The sequence below is a fragment of the Triticum dicoccoides genome, chromosome 3B (assembly GCF_002162155.2).
Source record: "Triticum dicoccoides isolate Atlit2015 ecotype Zavitan chromosome 3B, WEW_v2.0, whole genome shotgun sequence".
In the NCBI taxonomy this organism is placed as follows: domain Eukaryota; kingdom Viridiplantae; phylum Streptophyta; class Magnoliopsida; order Poales; family Poaceae; genus Triticum; species Triticum dicoccoides.
Window position 1 is genome coordinate 372,665,077 of NC_041385.1, and position 9,738 is coordinate 372,674,814.

At 41.0% G+C, this 9,738-nt stretch overlaps 2 long non-coding RNA genes and 1 pseudogene across 5 annotated transcripts; all 3 read left to right on the forward strand.

The window, feature by feature from the left end:
* Nucleotides 1-756: 756 nt before the first annotated feature.
* On the forward strand, nt 757-4,483 carry LOC119276094. 4 transcript variants are annotated; one of them, XR_005136328.1, is made up of 6 exons: nt 757-1,411; nt 1,515-1,621; nt 1,913-3,417; nt 3,688-3,836; nt 3,922-4,068; nt 4,195-4,483. It is a non-coding gene; the product is annotated as an uncharacterized LOC119276094 (long non-coding RNA). The 4 variants fall into 4 exon arrangements; XR_005136327.1 differs by having other exon boundaries at nt 758-1,411; nt 3,784-3,836; XR_005136326.1 differs by having other exon boundaries at nt 1,913-3,836; nt 3,922-4,079.
* Nucleotides 4,484-4,518: 35 nt separating this feature from the next.
* Nucleotides 4,519-5,272, forward strand: LOC119276095. The gene is made up of 3 exons (XR_005136329.1): nt 4,519-4,671; nt 4,866-4,965; nt 5,232-5,272. It is a non-coding gene; the product is annotated as an uncharacterized LOC119276095 (long non-coding RNA).
* A 939-nt stretch (nt 5,273-6,211) lies between these two features.
* LOC119279542 lies at nt 6,212-8,125 on the forward strand (annotated as a pseudogene).
* The last annotated feature ends 1,613 nt before the right edge of the window (nt 8,126-9,738 follow it).

Sequence of the window (9,738 nt, forward strand, 5' to 3'; positions counted from 1 at the left end):
TTTAGTATTCAATGTTGAATAATAATTTTAGTGATTTTTTACAGTGGAAAATGATAAGGTTTTGCATTGGTTTATACTAACATATCTCACGAGTTCTTGTTGAGTTTGTTGTGAATGAAGCTTTTGAAAAAAAGAGAAACCATGATATGAGAGGAATTAAGGAGACACAAAAGCCCAAGATTGGGGATGCCCAAGGCACCCCAAGATATTATTTCAAGAAGTCTCAAGCATCTAAGCTTGGGGATGCCCCCGTTGGTATCCCACCTTCCTTCTTCAACAACTATCGGTTAGTATCGGTTGAACCTAAGTTTTTTGCTTCTTCACTTAAGTTGTGCTATCCTTGCAATGTAGTTTTCTTTAGATTTGCTTGCTGTTTGAATAAAGTATCAAGATCTGAAATTATTAAATGAGAGAGTCTTCACATAGTTGCATAATTATTCGACTACTTATTGATCTTCACTTATATCTTTCGGAATAGTTTGTCATTTGCTCTAGTGCATCACTTATTTAAAACAAAAATGAAGCTAGCCAACTCACCTCTAGAGGGCTCCCTCACGCGCAGCCTTTTGTGGCCGTCTGATCTGGCCTTTGGCGCGTCTGGATCGTTGGATATTCTCCTTATGGTCAAATCTTTTTCACCTCACGGTTGTTTTGTGTCCAATGACGGGTGGGATCGCCTCGAGCTCGCATTGGCTGGGTCACTCTCGCGCATGTGCGGGACGTTTTTGCCCAATCCTCACGCGCCGCATTGACCTCCTTGCCCAATCCCCTCGTGTCGCACCAGCTGAACCCTAGCCCCTTTCCCCGATCCCCACAGCAGCCGCACCCTCTCCTCGCTCACAGCCGCCTCCTCTCCTCTCCCCCACGTCGCCGGCCTTGTCTCTCCCCCACGCCGCGGCCTTGTCTCTTGGCTCGTCTCCTCCTCTCTTCCATGCCTCCTTGGTTCCAGATTGGGATCTGGTCGCCGTCGTGCGAGAGCAGGGCAACAGGGTCTTCGCGGAGGAGTGGAGGGGGAGGATGCGGACGACAGGGCGAAGGAGGTGGCTGGCAAGGAGGACAAGCAGCAGGGGGGGAGAAGGGTGACGCCTCGCACACCGTCTCCTCCCCGCGGCGGTTGGCCGGTCGACTCGTCGCGCCACCGCGTCCTCACCTCCCCTGCGCCATGAGAGGCGCCGTCTCTGCTTCCACCCCCGCTTCCTGCTTCCTTCCTCCTTGGCACCACAGCTGCCGCTCTACTCCCTCCCTTGTCAGCCACCGGCTCAGGAACCTCCCTCGGTTGGGCCAGGGCAGAAGGCCATGGCGAATCTTGCGCCCCTGGAAGAAGCAGCAGGGTTGGTGGAGCGTCGAATACGGGCGGGGTCAACGGTTGAGGGAGGGTCGCCCACCGAAGCAGCAGGAGAAAGACCTTGAGGTGGTTCAGATTTGCCTCTACATCCTTTTTCTCTTTCCCTAGGTTTTGATCTCCTGTACATATTTTGGCCACCTGAGTTCTATCCGCTCTCTGTCAATTTCAGTGAAGTTGCATCATCCAACATAGCAAGATGAAGTACTCAGAAAAAATTGCAGCAAGTGCGATTGATAGTCAAGGAATTGATTTGATTCTGAATCTTCTGTTCTTCAGGTACTTATTTCACACTCTCTCTGATTAGTCAATGTGCTATGCAAAGTTGTTATATATAATAATTCAAGTGGATGGCCGATATGCCTTGTTGTTTAGCGGTATGTTGGTCCGTTGAAGTATGTTCTATATTGCAGGTGATGGGTTGCTGACTTTTATTGTGCACTTGTGCTGATTTTGACTGACTTCCGCCTAATTTGATACCTACTGTATAAGTAATGATACTAATATAATAGATATCAAATTAATGGATTTGCTAACAGATTGCCTCTTGTGATGTTGATTGATTTGCAGGCTTACTGGTCTTGGTTCAGTTTGAAGGGCTCTCCGGGCTTAAGATCGTGGTTTCGTTAGAATTAGATAATTTCTTTGCTTGGTACTCTTGCCGGTGGTGGTAGGCTTTACTTTGTGGTATAGGTTCTGTTGTCGGTGACACCTCATGAATTTTCTGTTAGATTTAGCAGCCATACATACTGAAATGGGACACCTTTGGACATTCCCTTGCTATTTCAACAGTCTAATTACTCCATGTAAAAACTGCATCCATTTTGGTATGTGATACTGCAAGTGTAAATTTAGAACTGGACCTTACAGTCTAGCTTCATTGTCTGTCCATCATGGTTATGTGCATACTGCATAAAAATGGAGTATCCTTATGCTCATGTGAGCTTGCTATTGTGCCTTGCATGTGCGTTAAAATGGAGAGTTCTTTACCTAAGATCCTGGTCTTTGTTCTTTCTTACATGGGATCTTGATCTTAGCCTGCCACCAATGTCAATTATATTTACTGAAAGACGTTAGGCTTGCTAATCTATTTAATGACAGTATAGATCACATGCCTACTGTCAATGGCAAAGCGTTGTCGGCATTATGATAATCTAAAAGACCCCTCTGCAGTTTCTGTTATTGTTTTAGTTTAAAGTAAGCAGTCAGCATACAACAACCTTTCTTCAGTATGAACATAGATGATGTATTGTTGCAGCTTAGGGTATCCTATTGACATACTTTTGAACTGAACAACTTCCAGATGTGGCTTCTCAACTACTCCCTCGTTCCTACATATTTGTCTTTTTAGAGATTTCAAATGGACTACCACATACGGATGTATATAGACATATTTTAGAGTGTAGATTCACTCATTTTGCTTCGTATGTAGTCACTTGTTGAGATCTCTAGAAAGACAAATTTTTAGGAACATAGGGAGTAGGCTACAACGACATCAACTCTTTGTGCCTAGATGTCATGGCCTCGAGCTAAGCAGTATAAAAATAGTAGATAGACATGTGCTTATTATCATGTAGAGTTGGAGAAAATGCAAATAACCATGCTTGAATACAAGTCCTTCTGGTAAATCTGGCCACTGCTGACATTGGACATGTCTTGATGTATTTATTTTCTCAGATTGTGAGGTAGATAAAGCCTGTTTGTCATCCCATTTGTCGTTCATTTACATAACATGTCGGTTTTATTGTCGGATTCGTCGGACCAATGATTTTGCCATTCGGAAGCTCATGCTTACGTTAAGTTGTATGGCTACAATTTTCTCTGTATATACACAGATACACTTCCTTCCTGAGATAATTATAATCATTTGTTCCTGGTAGTATCATTGTACTTGTTCACTTGTTCCTCTGTTTTTTTCTTCTCTTGTTGCTTTATTGTGTATTCTGCCCATGTGCTGCAGTGCTCATTTTTGTCTTTCCCTATTGTTTATTGTCTCAGGATGACGCTTGATTTCAGCCTCGAGGAACTAGATGTAGAACATTTGCATTGCAAAACTGCAGGCTTTTCTTTTTATGGTATGGCACACTAATCCTTTCTTCGTTTATCACGTTTTGTATCAATAATTGCGTCATTCACTTAACAGTTTTGATATATTCTGGATTTTATTTCAAGTTGTCTTATTGTATCTGGACACAAACTTGTCCATGTTTTAAAGATGTTCATGTATTAATGGTCTGTTTATCTGGTAAGTTTGATACACTATTCTCTCTTGAGAACAAGACGCACAGTTTATGAATATAAAATTTCATGCTTCATAGTGATCAATAGTTCGGTTTGTTTTCCAGGGTCCCAAGAGCTTGGCTTAGGTTTCTTCTTTGCAAATAAAAATGTTCTCTGCATAGTGGGTACATGTACTTTTGATAGATGGTGTATTGTTGCAGCTTAGGGTACCTGGCATGAAGAACTCGACATGCTTTTCCAGGAGTTTGTTGAGGTGAGCCACCTGGGCAGGTCTATGGGTTGAAGTGGTTTTCATAATCCTTGATTGCTCCTCTTTTTCCTGCGCTTTTTTTTACCAGGAAATGCCTTTATTCGTTGGAAAATGGCGTATCATTTACAAGTATTCCAGGCTACACGCTAGGTAGCTTCTTAGTAACGACTGTTTGCCTCTCCCATCAACGTCATTGTCTCTTGCATAAGAGACCAAGGTGGCTTATGAGTAACACGTGAGTTGCAAGTATGAGCATCCATCTTGGTTATTTTGACACTGATGTAAATGGATCGCTTGAGGAATGTGAGATTGTGTCCTTAATTTGTACATACATGTTCATGCATAGTTTGCATATCTGTAGGTTTCTCCTTGCCGTCGGCAGTAGCGAAGAGTATAGGGGAACCGGCCGCGATCGCCCAAGGAGCAGAGCCGCACGGGTGCTGGTCCTGCCGTCGCCAGAGCAGAGCGGAGGAAGCCGATGCAGGGTCAAGGAGGGGCACGAGTGAGGGTCATTTGGTTGTACTGCATCTGCCAAAGCACTATTGAGACAACGAATTTCAGCTATATTAGGAGCTGAACCATATTAAGTATGTGCATCCTGGGTGGAATGCTTTCTGTTCATGAGCTGGCCTCCCAGCATGTACTGTTGAGAAAAGAAAAGAAGGGAGCTTTCAAGTTCTTATGAAAAGCAAGAGAGCTTCTAAGTTCTACACACTAGAGCTGGTGTACACGCGTTCTCAGAGCTCATGTCCAGGGCTTCATCAGAGCTATTTTCTATGCTGGAAACCTAAAACAACAAAGATTTTCAATCCACCCAGACTAATCAAAGTATGCTACTGTGAGTATTGTTGCCAGTCAATATGCATTCGTCTACTTTGGATCTTTTTTTTCTTACTTTATACTTGCTTTGCTATTTGTCGTGTATGCACATGATTTGGATTGATCTACTTAGAAGCATGAGTTTATGAAAATTGATATCTACTAGGATTGCTCTGCTCCTGTTGACATGCAATGCCAATTGTGACATGACAGATTTGTCTAAAGTGGAACGGATGGTCGTCACCTTTGACTAAGCTGCTGAGCCCAAGAAATGTGGCAGACTGGTGGCCTAGCTGTTCAACTTCTCAACACGGTTCAATTTTGTCTTTTCTGGAAAATTTCAGTTTTCTAGCGAGACTCGCTTCTAGGATTTCCCGTTTCAGAATACTATATATTACAGACTTACAATTTTGCAGTCTCTTGGGTTGTGATTAGTCTTGCTGTTTTCTGCTTTAGACAAACTGAATGGAAGTTATCTTATAGTGCTAATAGTGGTATTGTGATTTGTTGGCCATGTTAGAAATTCTGGAAAATTTCAGCTTTCTAACGAAGACTAACTTCTAGGATTTCCTGTTTCAGAATGCTATATGTTACGGACTTAATTTTTTGCGATCTCTTGGATATCTGGTTAGTCTTGCTATTTTTCTGTCTTAGATAAACTGAATGGAAATTATCTTTTAGTGCTAATAGTGGTGTGTTATGATGTTTGATCCTGGATTCATTGTATTTGTATTGGTGTCCCTTGAAGCTATCTTTGTTGGGAATGCAACATTGCACTCATCCCTCGTTCTATGTATTGATCTCTATTATTCTGCAAGCTGTGGTACTTAATATGTTCTCCTTTTTATTTTCATTGCAGATTGCATCACAGATATGGATAAGATGGTCATTGTTGGTGATAATAGTTTTGGGGAGCAGAAGAGTCGTCACCGGTGCAGGCGCAAGAAGCATGATGTGAGGATGTTGGATGCTTTGAGATGAAAATGTTAGTGAGACCGGTAAATATCTGTACATCATTCTGTCTTGGTTTGCTTTCCGGATGCACCTCTTCCTCAGAATCAGTTATGGTATACCAGGCTCTCTCCAGTTGTTTCTCACAATCAGTAAAACATTAGATAATTGCATTTTTATATGATGGATGCCTGTCTGGAGCAGTTGTCTCTTGCTCGTTGTTTTAGTGTCTGGAGCAGTTTGTTTGACTTCTAAAGTTCACTTCTGTTAGTTATAAACTCATGAATATTTTTGAAATTCTACTTCTTGTTCTAATATGTATTGGTTCTTCCTGATGTTTTGTTTCTCAGCAAATTTAGTGATATTTTTTATGAAGATCATTTTATCGGGACACTCAGACAACATGTAAGAGTTGTGAAGGAACTCCCAAAAGATGTTCTGCTGCGTTTCAATCATAATATAAGTAGCATACCAAATATGCGAACTAAAGCCTACTCATCCCCAGATCATTATGTTCAGCAGTTCCATCGAATATCCAGGCCTTGAGGTGTTTGGTAAACTACGAGGCTCTGCGGTTTGCCGAACCAGTAAGGGTTCTTGCAGACGATATGGTTGTTCGAATGATCAAAAGGAGTTCTTTGGCTGGTGGGAAATATGTCTCGGTGCATCTCCGTTTCGAAGAGGTCTTAATATACTCTCTCTTGTGAGTTAACTATTACATAGTTCTTCCGTCACACTAAAATTTGCGCACACTGTTTAGGATATGGTGGCTGGAAGGAGAAAATTGAAATGGGAAATGCCCGTGAAAGGAGCTGGAGAGGGAAGTTTCACTGACCTGGTCGAGTTATCAATTCCGAGGCAAACAGAAGGGATGGGAAATGCCCACTTACTCCTCTAGAGGTTAGGAATTTTTTCACTGGTTAAAGCACTTGTGTGGATATATGTACACCCAATGATGCATTCGTATTTCAGGACATTAATTAACATCACAATAGGTCTGTAATACTAGAATTGATGTTTGTTGCTTAGTTTGTGATGCTTCAGGTCAATAATAATAACCTTTAAGTTCAGTGCCATCAGTTGCGTATCTTTAGTAGCATTTAGAACAAATATAGAAGCTTTCAAATGTGTAAATATACTCACTAGAGCTAATATGTTAACTGACTGAATTTGAGCAGGTTGGTATGATGATGCGAGGCATGGGGTTTGACAATATAACCTTCCTCTACGTTGCCTTCGGTAAAATATACAATGCTGCAAAATACATGGCTCCCCTTCGCCAGATGTTCCCTCTTTTACAAACCAAGGACACTCTTGCATTGTCTGAAGAGCTTGCTGAGTTTGAGGTATTGTTTCCGCCAGCCAGCCCAATAGCCTAGCTGGATGTCATTCTGAATGTCAGATGAGTATGCATGCATTGAACTGTTCATCAATTCACATTGAATCTTCATACCGTCACTCACCAACCTATTCTCTGTAGGGGTACTCTTCTCGGTTAGCAGCATTAGATTACACCGTCTGTGTTCAGAGCGAAGTGTTTGTGATGACTCAAGGGGGGAACTTCCCTCACTTTTTGATGGGATACAGGCGTTACCTGTTAGGAGGGAATATCTGGTCAGTTTGAGCTGCTATTATATCGTCAACAAAGTATTACAAATCACACCGAATCAGTTTCAGTTTTGAGTATATGCTAGAATATTTCAGCAAATCAAACTACGGAAGCAGTTTGCTGCCCTTGTTATTCCTTCACCATCCAAGACTGTAGCTATTGGCTACTTTTCAGAACGCATTAGCCATGTTAACAAATTGAAATACATCTCCGAGTTGACCTTCACATACATGCTCTAAATATTTCCCCATCTTTGCTTAACGTGTAAATGGATATAGTGGTATATGAAACTCAAATTGTTTCTTTGAACAACAAATGGAGTCGATTCAAGCACCACATGCTGGAAATACTGCACCATAGTGAGATAAGGGGCATCGCATTCAGGAAACCTAATGATTCCATATACACCTTCCCAATGCCTGATTGCATGTGCCAGCAAGATGGAATATGATCTAGGCGTTAGCATACATAACTGAGGGATGCATTTCCTCTGCCTTTGTGCAACAAAGGCACCAAAGGCACGACATGGTTGACTGCATGATCAGGATTTGATGGTCTTGATGAAAACTGGAGTGAAATAAAGCATTTGGTGCTTCTCAGGAGATTCTGAAAGATTCTGAAACCCTCTGGCATACCCCAAACCGTTTGATTCTGGATATAATGGTCAAAAGGTGCCTAATGACAATGAATTTCATAGGATCGGAAATTGAGAGGATGCGAGGGATTTTGTAAAGTTAGTAATCTATAGGTAGTCCACCATATAGCAATCTCCATTTGTTCAATCTGTCTGTAGGTTGTAAAGAGAAAAGAGCTACGAGATTGGGTTGTAGATATGAGTACAACCTAAGTGCCTCGATGTATATTTGAAAAACAAGGGCTGACAACAACAAAGAAAGGAATTTTTAGTATATCATTACTCATCAGTGCTTGTTCTTGCATTTCATCTTGCCCTTGACAATTCACATTTATGAGCGTGCTTGTTCTTGCATTTCATCTTGCCCTTGACAATTCACATTTATGAGCGTGTTCTTACATTCTTTTTTCTTTCCTTGGGCACTTCCTCAATAATCTTCTTTCCTTGGGCACTTCCTCTAGAATCTTGTTGAGGTGTCTGATTCCCCTCTTTGTGTCATGAATGATTGTGATGGCTGAAGGGTCTTCACAAGGAGTTGAAGGCATATAAAAACCATGGATCCTTTGCTCCCCAGGCCGCAAAATGATCACAGTGATGTCTACGACTTCCTCCTAGATGTATTAATCTCAATCTCATGTTTGGTTTTTTTACCTTTTCTCTTCTAATGATGTAATTTCTTTTACTAAGATAACACCATGTTTGTTGTAATGCCTTATTTGATATAAGATCCCTTTTCTACTTTGAATGAATTTACTGTATATATTTCTTATTTAGTTTAGTTCATCATTCAGAGACGGTGGAATATTTTTGTCCTTCATGGATTAAATGAGCATTGCGTAAAAGTATGTCTAAGTTTTCTTTCTTCAAGTGCTTCAAAATGAAATTGTCTATTTCGAATTTAGTACCTTTTAATAACAATCATAATGAGAGAGGGGTATGCTTCTCTCTCTCTCGGCAAATGTTACTTTAGACAACATGTACTAAGAAATAAAAACTGTGGAAATGTGTTTCAATCGCACAAAAAGAGTCCGTAGTTCTTATTCATACTTGAAACACATGAGGCTTTGCAAATTAAATCATGTTTTTTTTCACGACGCATATGGATTTAGCAGACCACAACTAAACCGACTGTATATACATGGCCTGTCCTTAGTAATGGAAACTATTTTCATCGCGAACATGGCTTTAGTTAAAGGTTCTTGCAGCATGAAACTATTTTCATCGACAACATGTGTTCAGCAGGTCTCTGCGTCATTTGGCGCAACGGGTCAACTAGTACCTTTTAGAGCACGGTGGTGGATTTGTTTTAAAGAAACTATTGATCTCTCATGCCTCACTTAGATTATTTTGAGAGTCGTTGATAGCATGGTAATTTGCTTAATGTTAATATACTTGGTATTCAAGATATGTGAAACTTTCTTTTGAGTGAATTGAATACTAAGATAAGTTTGATGCTTCATAATTGTTTTGAGATATGGAGGTGATAATATCAAAGTCATGCTAGTTGGGTGATTATGAATTTGAGAAATACTTGTGTTGAAATTTGCAAGTCCCGTAGCATGCATGTATGGTTAAAGTTGTGTAACAAATTTGAAACATGAAGTGTACTTGGCTTGTGCATCCTTATGAGTGGAGGTCGGGGACGAGCGATGCTTTTTTACTACCAATCTACCCCCTAGGAGCATGCACGTAGTACTTGAATTTTTGATGACTTCTAAATTTTTGCAATAAGTATATGAGTTCTTTTGACTAATGTTGAGTCCATGGATTATACGCAGTCTCACCTTTCCACCTTTGCTATCCTCTTCGGTACCATGCATTGCCCTTTATCACCTTGAGAGTTGGCGCAAACTTCGCCGGTGCATCCAAACTCCGTGATACGATATACTCTA